This window comes from Pinus tabuliformis, chromosome X, assembly GCF_031772625.1.
Source record: "Pinus tabuliformis cultivar Carrire ecotype Pingquan chromosome X, CPIR1, whole genome shotgun sequence".
NCBI lineage: Eukaryota > Viridiplantae > Streptophyta > Pinopsida > Pinales > Pinaceae > Pinus > Pinus tabuliformis.
In genome coordinates this window covers 1176163388-1176176171 of record NC_142308.1, presented here as the reverse complement: position 1 = coordinate 1176176171, position 12784 = coordinate 1176163388, and the positions used below count along the sequence as shown (strand labels likewise).

The following is a 12784-nucleotide window of genomic DNA, read 5'->3' as shown; positions in this document are numbered from 1 at the left end:
CTACTATAATAGAAGAAGAAAGCCAATAGGTCATTCCTTGATAAATTGTGTAATTGTATAATGGTTGTGAATAATTGTGAATATTGAAGAGAACTCTTTTATGCATTTTACTTGTTGAAGTAATGTGTAGTGTGACAATAAGATTACTTGCACTATTTTGAGAAATTATGAGATTCTACAAATAACTAATATAAAGCATAAATAACTTACTGTAAAACGTAGTCCAAGTGAATTAACAATAGAATACATTAGACAATTACAAAACTTGTGGATGCCACACGCTGAAAAGACACCATACACCCAAAAACAACTTGTAACCATGTATAGCCCTTGAAAAAAATAAATTTGAAATTTGAAAAATGATTAAAAAATGCATATCTTATTATAAATCTTAAATGATAAGTCAAAATTAATCATCTACTTTTATATTCGTACCATATCATTTATATTCTTTTCTTAAATATATTGAAGAGTCCCAACTAATTTTGTCTATCCATCAACTTGAAAAGTAACTTTATGACAACAAATTGAATTACTACCACATGACATATATTGTTTTCAAATTGCCCACGTCATTACTTTTGCATCAGATATGCTTGGTCTTGATTGTTAAATTTGTATAGATTTTTTGAAACATCCAAATTTATCAACTAGTTCCAAAACGACTTAACAAACCAACCACTTGGGAACGCTAAAACGGCTTAGGGAATTTTGGCAGCTTTTTTATAGACATTGATAGACAATGTGGCACACAGTAGGAAAAATTTCTATTTTTAATACAATGGTTCAACTATTATATGTAAAAATTTGGTCTCCACAAATTTCATTGTCCAATCTTAAACAGAACTATATACGCTCAAAAACTGAACCTCTCTCATCTTCTTTACAGGGTTATGGCCCCTGCAAAGAAATATATCTCCAATAAACGTTCCACATGACGTGATTTCTATGTGACACAGAGATATCCTTATTAGATTCCAGCTACAAAATGCCCAAGAGGACCGCTACCAGAAGGAGAATGTCAGTTGTTGCATAAAGAATTTAGGAAACAGAAATTCCTTGACAAAAATTAAAGATTTCGAAGCCCTCCTATCATTAGGAGTAGCCATGGGGAAGAGCGCTTTATGTCTTACAGGTGATTTATGTTCGTCATCTTTTTTTTTTTTTCTATTTCTCCCCTCGATTCGATGGACGACATGATGGACAACGAAAATCCTTCATGGGGTTTCTCACCTCCACTGATGGTAATGGCGACACTCTCTTCCATATGAAGTCCCAGTGACAGTCTCCCTTCGCTTCTGGCAAGTAGGTATATCATATATTCATTTAGAAAATTGCTATCTTTTTCAATCCTAGTTTTTTAATGAGGAACTATCTTGGCAGAGCTATTTGAAGGGATCACACAGCCTATTGGCTTATTTGCAAAATATAATTTTGAAGGTGTTTAGGAAAATTGACCTAGTAATTTCTCATAAATAAAATATTTTAATCATGAAAACTGGAACAATTAAACTAATCTTAAAAACTCATTTCAAACCAAAATTACTGCCATTTCTTTTTGTTAATTTTGTGTGTTTATTTCAATAATCAAACCAAAATTGCTGCCATTTCTTTTTGTTGATTTTGTGTGTTTATTTCAATAATTTCAAGTGGGCTGTCCATTTTTTTCAGTGCCAAGTCACAATAGTTTACATTTCTTGCAGATGTGAAATGCATGGAAGAGCTGGCCAAGCCGGAGAAGAAGCTCAAGGGTTCCCACAGCCAGGGATCGACGAGAAAATCATCATATACTAATAAGATCTTTCGATCATCAATACTCTTGGCCGACTGAGCCGAATCCATGAAAACACCCAGCAAGTCTTTTTAAGGATCTAAGATGTGCAAGAAAAATGGCCGTTTATCTCCACGAATTCCTACAAGCAACCCCTATTGCCTCCTAAACAGATTAGGAGGACTCATGGGCAGCAGACAGTAAACTAAATTTTCAGATCCATTACCAACAGCACGTGCTGAACACTGTGTATGATACTCAACATGAGCCTCTTTTTATTTATTGTAAACTTCGAAAACCTTGACGGGTTTCCATCTTGGATTATTATGAAACTATAGGATATTGTGGTCTTATACAATGTTTTAAAATATGTTTTTGTCTTTTTCATATATTAGTATGTCCTCTACATCCTTGTCTTTTTCCTATATTAGTATCTCCTCTACATCTATAATCATGCTGGGATCGATTCGCTGTTAATCAAAAGGTGAACTCTTTTTTTTTTTAGGTTTTAGATGGATAGAGTTAGGGTTAGGGTTAGGGTTAGGTTTAGGGTTTTAAAACTATTATGTAGCTTGTATGATGTTTCTCAGAGTTATAGATTTAGACATGTCGTTAATATTCTATCTTTGGATTATGGTGAGATGAAATGATATATTTGTCATTAGGACCTATTGACAGTATTTGGACCATTGTGTTGTTTAGATCATAACTTGCTTTCTTCTTGGGGGGACTACTTTGATAGCAAACCATCTTAGTGAGTCATAAACTAGTTTTTTATTTTCCTCGTTGCCTCATGTTCACCAACTCTATCTCGTATACATCCTTAATCATGTTGGGGGTCTATTCATTGTTAATAAAAAAGTGAACCCTTTTTCTTTGTTTTCCTATGTTTTAGAAGAATAGAGTTAGTGTTAAGTTTAGGGTTTTAAACTATTATGGAACCTACATGATGTCTCGAGGAGTTCTAGTAGATTTTAACATTTTACTAACTCTCTATCTTTGGATTATGGTGAGATGAGATTAGCTGGTTTTTATTGGGACTTAAAGGTAATATTTGGACCACTATGTTGTTTAGAGCATAACTTCCTCATTTGGACTATTTCGCTGACTTCTTTCCTTGTTGGGAAAACTACTTTGATAACAAACCATCCCTGTGAGCCATAAACTCATTCTTTATTTTCCTCATTGCCTCGTGTTCACCAACTCTATCCATTTGGCCTAACATGTTGTCAACTTGTAAATACAATACAAAATAGAGATACAATGAGCATGATGCTTAGACCCACGCAACAAACCAACAAATGTTGTTGATGTTGCTTTCACTATAAGAAGGATAATAACAAACCTCATCAATGAAAATAATCGTAGGGAAAACTTTTGAAGCCAAAGAGAACAATGCACTTAAATTCTTCTCGTATTCTCCAAACCACTACATATTACATAAGTTCGTAAGTGATTTATGAGTCATTCATGATGAATTCAAAACAATATGTAGTAAAATATGGTTTATTGAGTGTTGCATTGCCTTTCTATTGAATTTATGGTGGACATTGAGACATTTATAAAGCCGGCATTAGCTTTAGTGGCAAGGGCCTTTGCTAGTATTGTTTTCCTTGTTCCAGGGGGTCCAAAAAGTAGAATTCCTTTACATGGCTAAATATAATAAGAAAAAAAAATCCCTTTAGATGCTACAGAGTACAAGGAGGATTCTTGTTCAACTATCAAGTAGAATTCATTTTTTGGAAAATCTAATGCTTTACCTTGAGAAGACCCCCCTTAAACATGTCTAGGTATCGAAGAGGCAAAATTGCAAGTTCTTGTAGTGATTCTTTAGCATTTTCCAGTGCACCAATGTACTCAAATGTAACACCAATTTACTCAAATGTAACACCAATTTTACCTGCAGGAATGAATTCAGGTCTGATTCTCTTTTCATAATCATTTTCTAGAAAAACTTCCCATTACAAGTTAAAGCACTACATTTCATTTAGTTGAACTAGCATATTGTGATATATTTGTTCGACGTGATTATAGAGTGCTAAATGTTCCAGTTTCAGAGTTGTTCAGGACCCCCTTCTTTAGTGTTATTTACTTCTTTCTTAGGAGTATCCCCTTTTGAAGCAACATTTGTTTCCCCCCCTTATGTTTATTGTCTATAGAAGGAGACTCCATTTTTGTTGTGACCTTTCCACTTGTTGGATCCTGAAACAAGTGACATTTCTATCTAAAAACTCCCTATATGGAAATCAACTTAGTTGAGACTTTATATTCAAGACATTGAATGATAAATCCCTAACATAGCATTCCAAAGATTGAACAAAAGGAACAATTTTATTCAACATGTGGGTGTTCTTCATTGGATTCCATTTGGAATGTGTCCCTGCTATCAATATATCCTTCTCGGAATATGCTCAATCTATGTGTCAAGCTATTCATCACATCAGATTATTCATCTGCAAATTGTGTGAAATGAAAAGCCTATGGTTGGAATGAAGGGGATGATTAGGTTGGTTACCCATCCCCTTTTAAATCAGTTCCACTTCCAGTTAATGATATATCTTAAGGACATATCATTGTCTCTTCCAATGCAAATAACCCAAATTATCTACTTGGCATATAATTTGCCGATAATTTGTATCCTCGACCTATTATTTATATCCAACTATTCATCACAAATATCTAGTAGATATAAATGTTAGATAAATATCCAACAAATTAATCGTGGTTTATTTATAGCTAGCATTGGAGCAAAATGGCCCACTTGACCTAGGTTATGTACACGAATAAAGTCCAACCTCTAGAATGTTTCTAAATTATAATTTGTAAATGGAATTTCCTATAAAACCAAAATGTACTAGAAGTTGTTTCTTTGGGGTTTTTATTATTTTTCCATGGTGTCCATTGCCCACCCATACTTTAGTTGTAATGATATTGCAACACATGTCATATCTTCCCTAGGTTCTATATTTGAATGCAGTCTAGACTTTATCATCATCAACGTTTCTATATTATAATTTGTGCAAGCTGCAATTACCAATTAAGTATACCTTAATGAAATTTATGACACATGACTTTATTGCCTCTATGTCAGTTTAGTATATCCTAATACTAAAGTACTATACTATATTTTCATATCACCATTATAGTGGTATGAGCAAGAACATTTAAAGTAATTTCGACGCTTTCATCTGCTAGTATTCATAAAGAACTCATAACTTAAACTATTGTGCTAGAGAAAACACTATCTCAAGAATTGATATCTGGTTGCATTCCTTGCCATTTCATCTATTATATTTAATAAGCAATACTCTCTCTTCACCCAATGAAGGTGGAGGTGTTCTTAATATGCATATCTTCTAACTTTTCATTCCTACATTTGTAGTGTACATGCTTCAAGATCGATCAACAGAAGCTCCAAAGGTAGAAGTCTTCACATGCCATAATTTAAACAGATGTCTACCCTTATTTTTACAAATAAGTTTGAAGACTCAATGATGTTTAGTTGAAGTAGTCTTGGTTTTATAATTGTTTGAAAAAACCCAACTTTAGGCATTGCTCACAGAGTTAGTCCTTGAAGGAATATTTATATATTTATATGCTAGACTAGATGTTAAACATTATGTTCTAACATGCTTATAATGTTAGGCCTTTGGAATATATTTATGCAATGGAACTATTATTTGATGGGTTAGTTTTGGAAAATAACATCTTTTTATAGTATCGATATCAATCACATAATATCCTACTCCTAAGGAGGTGGATCGAATCACGAGTTTTAATGCATTTCTTAGTTTTCGATTACAACTTGAACAAACTTTTATTGCCATCAAATCTGATGGTGTGCAAAGACGACTGGTAGGTAGCTTCTCTGTTTTGAAGTAGTGATACTAGTTACTAGTTATGGGTGATTCTAGTTATTAGTGCCAACCACAATTTTAATTGTAGATTTCTGAAATTGTTTCCCCTTTTTCAGCGCAAGGGTTACAAACTTGTTGCAATCAAGTTGTTGTTCCATCAAAGGAATTTGTTGAGAAACATTATGAAGATCTGAAGAAAGACCATTTTTCAATGGCCTTTGTGAATTCCTCAATTACGGTCTTGTTCTTGCAATGGTAATTACACTCAAATCTCCCGCTTCCATCACGAGTTATCAACTATTTAGTTGATGGGGTTGACATTTCAAGTCGTTTCTGTGAGATTGAATTTTATTTTTGGATAAGAGTTGCCTCTCAAGACTTATGACATGGGTTGTATCTGAGAACATAAATTTCATGTTATTAAACTTGCATTTTTGGGGTGTTATAACTTCCTCTTCTGACTATTATTAATGAAATGACAATTTATCTTGATATGGCAAGGCCAACGAGTCATCAAGTACTAACACAAACTCATAGGTGCAATTGACCTGCAAAATTCAGAACTTGGCACCATTCCAGGTGACCTTGCCATAATTGTTTGAAGGTATGTTTTCCGAGGGTGGAAATTCGGTTGAAAAGTAATAAATAGCTATACCGTCCTGAAATGAAGCATATGGTAAATTATTTTCCTAAGTTTGCATAACAATGTCAATTTTGGCCTTTCTCTGAGGTTGCATTTCTTGCAAGAATATCATTCATGGAAGCGATGGGCCAGAAACCACAAAGAGTGAGATCAACCTGTGGTTCAAGCCATAAGAGATAGTAAACTATGCTCATAACAATGAGAAGTGGCCATAAGAGATAGTAAACTATGCTCATAACAATGAGAAGTGGCTTTATGGAAAGTGAAGGATATTCAATTCCCATTATTTGATATGAAAGGCACATGATCGTTTTACAATAAATGTTTTCGTGAGCCATGTTTGGCTTTGATTAGGTAATTATACTGACTTCTTTTAAAAAACATACCTTTCCAAAAGAGGTATGAAGACACGAGCTGAGAGCGAAGAGGTTATTTCTCTTTCTAACATCTTCATTTTAGAATACCTGCTTAAAGGTGCGTTTGGGTTGATAAATCATTCAATACTTTAACAATTAATATTTTCCAAAACTTACATCTTTATATCTATATTTCCTCTATGTGATATATATATATATATATATTCTACATACCATGTATCCAATAAGCATTACATCTCACATATGTTTTACATTATATCTTAAATCATCATATTAGCGTATCTCTTTTTCATTTAACTTATATCATAACCTAGTAACGTTGGGAAGATATAGGTTTGTAGAAACATTTTATGTCTTAAATCGTCATAGTAGTGTATCTCTTTTTCATTTAACTTATATCATAACCTAGTAACATTGGGAAGATATAAGTTTGTAGAAACATTTATCATTTACTTATTAACCTGAGAGGCTCATTCTGCAGATGTGTAAGTTTGTCTGACTGTCCGTTCCCTTTAAAATAAAAATTTCAGCTAAAAAAAAAAGGATATGTTGTAAAGTAATTAGAAGTAAAAAAAATGTGTGAGCTGTTGGAAAAGTGTAACTAGGTTTGGCCTTCATAATGACATGTAATTGTGATTTTTGTAAATGATAATAAAATTATTTTTTATGATGCTTTCTTCATGGGTTTCATGAACAAGAGATTTTATTTAGATGGATCCCATTGAAAGCCTTAGGATTTATCATTAAAGTCAAAGAATTAATGTCATGAATGAAGATCTATTCTTGAGCATGTGTCAAATGTATATGAGTCTATGAAAATGTCTAGAAGCCCTCCAAAGACAAGCATAGTCATCCTCTTGAAGTCGGCCTCAAAACAGAGAATATAGGCTCATGTCGGCTCACCTTATGAAAAGACACACCTATTTGAAATATAGGTTGGATTTTTATGGATCAACAACTATAAATGGGCATGTAGAGTATTCACATTGGAGCATAGAAATCCAAATATCTCTCTGGGTTTTTCGGATGCCTATGACAGAGAATAGTTCTGATAACCCTCTGAAATTTGGTGGATAGTTGCAGTGAAGAATTCATATATCTCCACAACCAGGGGAATTCATATCCCTCTGATATTTGGGCAACCAAGAACATCGGTAAGTTCATATACTTCTGCAATCTGATAGGAGACTATAATGACGCGTCCTGATCCCAGTAAAGTACAATTCAATGTGATGTTGAGAAGCATAGTTTTAGAAAAAGGTATAGAAGTGAAGAAGCTACAATTCAGTGCCCTAATGAAGAATGTTATTCAGTACTATGAAGAAGCTGAAAATCAATAACATATCATAGTGATTCAGTGGAATCTCAGGAAAGGTCTCGATGCTACCTTAATATATCAGTTCTACCTCGAGAGAAAGGGTTCGGTACCATCACAAAAGTAAAGTCTCGTCATTATAACAACAAGGAGATATCATAGTGAAGGAGATCTCAGTGTAAAGACAACGATAATATCTCGGTGATGATAAGAAGGTTGAAGTGGTAGAGGGGACAAGAATAAGAGTGACTCTCAAGAGGACTTGCATCTTGGTCAAGGGTCTTGGTCTTGGTATTCGTCAATTGGAATCTCTATAAGAAGAATTTGTGCGGGTTTTCCTCTCAAAGAGTGAGAGGTTTTGGCCTTGGCTGATAGCCTACATTCTGTGTCTCTTGTCTATTTATTTTCATGCATTGGTAAATGTTTGATGAAGAACGCTAATAACTTAAGAAACTAGAAGATCCTAATCTAAATAAGTAAAAAGCATTCACAAATAGTCACTAGTAGAAGAGAAATCACCTAAAGCTAATGCCATATATTTCTCAACATGGTATCAGAGATAAGGTGATAGTTAAGGAAGGGCATCTAATCAAAGAGACACTCAAGGATCGAGTTTCAAGGAAGGCATCAAACCAAAGTGAAGGATCTACATTGAAGAATCAAAACCTAGATCAAAGGGGGAAGTCTACTTCAAAACAAGTCTTTGGATCATCAAATAGTCAAGGCCAAAGCCTTATTTCTACTCAAGGATAATAGATTTACAAATCAAGGAAACTAGAAGTCTCTACCAGCAAGAGTGTTGGATCATATAGTCTTTAGCAAAAGACCACAAAGACCCTCATCAAGATGAAGAGATCTACAAATCAAGGCAACCCAAAGTATATAGAAGCATTTCTAGGACTAAGATCACATCATCTTAGAGATCCTAGAAGTATTTCTGATTTGCATTCATTCACTACCAAAAAATTCGAAGCATCTTGAAGGCGAGAAGGCATTATCATCTTCAAGATCTATAAGGCAATCTCCCTATCATATCAGCAAGGATCCCCTCCTTATCCTTGAAGAATATCATGCAAGGAAGCATTAAAATATCCTCATCAATCACCATCTAATGCCGTTGACATCATAAAAGGATCAATCTCCTTTATTAAATAAGGGCTTTTCATTTGGAAGAAGATCATCCAAAAAGGGGCACTAACACATCCTCTTCAACCACCATCAAAGTGATCAAGTTGAAGATTTCATCTTCACTTTTCAAGTAAGTATCTTTCATTCTATAATCAAATTTGGTAAAATGACTTCGTTTCATGAGGAGATCTATAAACTGGTTGGGTAATCGAAATTCCTTGCATGGAAAGAAGAATAGACATAATCCTCGAAGAAAGTGAAGTCATTGAACATATAAATGAAAAGGTCTCCTCTGAATACATGTAAAGGGATTCTTATGAAGGGTCCCCTCATATAGCAGTATTGGAGACATCAAAGAGATAATATATGATAAGCCGATAGAACCATGCTCTGAAGATTCGATAAAGAAGGTCACATCACTTAGATCTGATCTACAAAAATTGAAGTCATCAAAGGATAAAGGGCTATCTTCATAAGATCTCAATTTCATTATTTGGGAAAGATAATCCTCATTGTTCTAAATGAACCAACTGATGAACAAGGTAACCAATGTCTATGAGGATAAGAAAGTTATCCTAGTCACCAACTTGTGGTTTCTATGCAAGATAGAAGAAGAAAGGTTGAGGGAAAAAATTGTTGAAGATTAAAATGAAAAGATTCAAACATTTGTAGGAAGGAAATGGAAATAACAAGGAAAGATTCAATTCTATAAGCATCATAGGAAAGATTTTCCTAAGTACAAGAAGGGAAATAACAAGGAAGATAGAGAAGAAATCCACTTCACCGATGAAGTGGAGAAAGCTGAAAGAGGAAAAACATTAGAAGCAAGAGATCATGATATCACCATAGGGAAAACATGAAGGACAACTGGAACAAAATCTATGGCAAACAACTGTGAAGGTTATAGCTCTTGGGAACCTCATTGAAAAGGAAGAAGTCATCTAGGACAAGTCTCATCATACATCAAGTCAAAAGGAAACATCTGTTGGATAGGGATATGAAATATCCTCAAGATTCTCTAATGGAATCCTCATCAAAGGGTTCACTGATCTAGAGAGGAAGCAATTGTTTCATCAGGAACTCCAACTTGTGGAATTCATGGGATGATGGTATGATGACATAAGAGATGTAGAAGATAAAGGGGTTGAAGATATTTTCAATCAAGGAAGCTGCTGAGAGAAGCCTAGATGACCTAAAGGTAAATGAGGTATGTATGCTTGTATTAATTATTATAAAGTCATGTTGTATGGTTGCAGGTAACATGGATCATGGTTCTATCTTGGGAAGCATGATCAAAGGTTAGGAATCTCCTCCTATAAAAAGATGTTGGAAGGCATGGGTCACACTAGATGAAATCAACATAATATGTCTTCATATGAAGTATGAGGTGGTTGACTACAATTGAGGAACTCTAATTGGAAGCTCCTGGGAATTGAATAAGATGTCTAAAGAAAGGAAGGAAGAGATCGTGAGATATGCATCCATGGTAAAGGAAATCAACATCTAGAAGACCAAGAAGATTTGACTAGGAAATCTTCGAGAAATATATGAAGACTTTGATGGAAGTTTAGAAAAGATGGATAGCCTTGGCAATGGATATCTTTGGGAGATATGTCAACATGTATGCAGGATGTTGATGCAAACTAAAAGATGTCATGATGAAAGACCACCACAAAGGTAATTTTGATTTAAGTGTTAATTTCTTATTTTTGAACAAATATCTGGATGGGCTTATGCAGGACTACCAAAGGGAATAATTGTGGATGAATTCCAAGAGGAACATATAGAAGCATGTAAGATCCTTCCAAAAAATATGGCATGAAGAAGGACGCATGACATGAAGAAACACCAGATGAAGACTAATAGATCACTTTATGATGAAAGGAATAATGACATGATTGACCCATGGATGAAAGTGATGGATGATCTATGCCGTATGAATAAGCCACAAAAGATTAAGACTCCTTGAAAAATAAATTCATGACATTGAAGGAAGGAGCTCTTCAAGCAACTGGTTGAGGAGCTGTTGCAGGTCCCTAATTAAGAGGGAGCCTGAAAACAAGTTTCTTACTTGGAAGAAACTTGGAAATTCCTAAGCCAAGAGGGAGCTTAGGTACATTCCTTCCATAGGAATGATTACATTCCGTTATTGGAATTGATATGCCCTCCCCAATTGAGAGGGAGATATAGACATATCATTATGGTCTTCCCCTATGAAGACAAAATGGAGGATTGGGTAATCATCTGGCATCCGATACTCTTTGAGGATGAGATAGGGAATCCAAGATAATAGTAGTCGTGGACCGATATTCTTTGAGGACTGGCTATCCAACATAAGAATAATCCAAAGTAGGTCATATTCTGTGAACACCCGGGTGGAGTATGTACCTTGAGAGGCAATGATTATGGTGTCTATGAATCATTGGTCTCGCCAGCATTGCGCTCAGATAATGTGGATAGAGCTATTAGTCAAGGCCTTGCTATGTGACAATGTTGGTTGATACGATGCTAGATAGATGGGTTACTAATCTGATTCTTCTTATGAGAAATTCTTCAGATTGAGAATGACCAAGTACCATTATGAATACCTCCCTAGTTAAGAGGGAGTGTTGGAAAAGTGTAACTAGGTTCGGTCTTCATAATGACATGTAATTGTGATTTTTGTAAATGATAATAGAATTATTTTTTTGTGATGCCTTCTTCATGGGTTTCATGAGCAAGAGATTTTATTTAGATGTCTCACATTGAGAGCCTTAGGATTTATCATTAAAGTCAAAGAATTAATGTCATTTATGAAGAGCTCTTCTTAAGCATGTGTCAAATGTATATGAGTCTATGAAAATGTTTAGAAGTCCTCCAAAGACAAGCATAGTCATCCTCTTGAAGTCGGCCTCAAAACATAGAATATAAGATCATATCGGCTCACCTTATGAAAGACACACTTATTGGAAATATATGTCGGCTTATTTTTGGATCAAAAACTATAAATAGGCATGTAGAGTATTCACATTAGAGAAGAGAAATTCAGACATCTCTCTGAGTTTTTCGGATGCCAGTGATAAAGAATAATTCAGATAACGCTCTAAATTTGGTGGATAGTTGCAATGAAGAATTCAGATATCTCCACAGCCAAGGGAATTTAGATCCCTCTAATATTTGGGTAACCAAGAACAGTGGTAAGTTCAGATACTTTTGCAATCTGATAGGAGACTACAATGATGTGTTCTAATCCCAGTAAAGTACAGTTCAGTGTCATGTTAAGAAGCATAGTTTCAGACAAAGGTATAGAAGTGAAGAAGCTACAATTCGGTGGCATAATGAAGAATGTTTTTCAATACTATGAAGGAGTTGCAAATCGGTAATATATAATAGTGATTCGGTGGAATCTCAGTAAAGGTCTCGATGCTACCTTAATATATCCTATCTACCTCAAGAGAAAGGGTTCGGTACCATCACAGAAGTAAAGTCTCGACATTATAACAACAAGGAGATCTCACACTGAAGGAGATATCAGTGTAAATACAATGATAAGATCTCGATGATGATAAGAAGGTTGAAGTGGCAGAGGAGACAAGAAGAAGAGTGACTGTCAAGAGGACTTGTGTCTTGGTCGAGGGTCTTGGTCTTGGTATTCATCAATTGAAATCTCTATAAGAAGAATTTGTGCGGGTTTTCCTCTCAAAAAGTGAGAGA

General features: G+C 34.7%; 1 pseudogene; it reads left to right on the top strand.

Moving 5' to 3' along the window:
• Nucleotides 1-1107: 1107 nt before the first annotated feature.
• On the top strand, nucleotides 1108-6486 carry LOC149144127 (nucleoside diphosphate kinase 4, chloroplastic-like; annotated as a pseudogene).
• Nucleotides 6487-12784: the final 6298 nt, after the last annotated feature.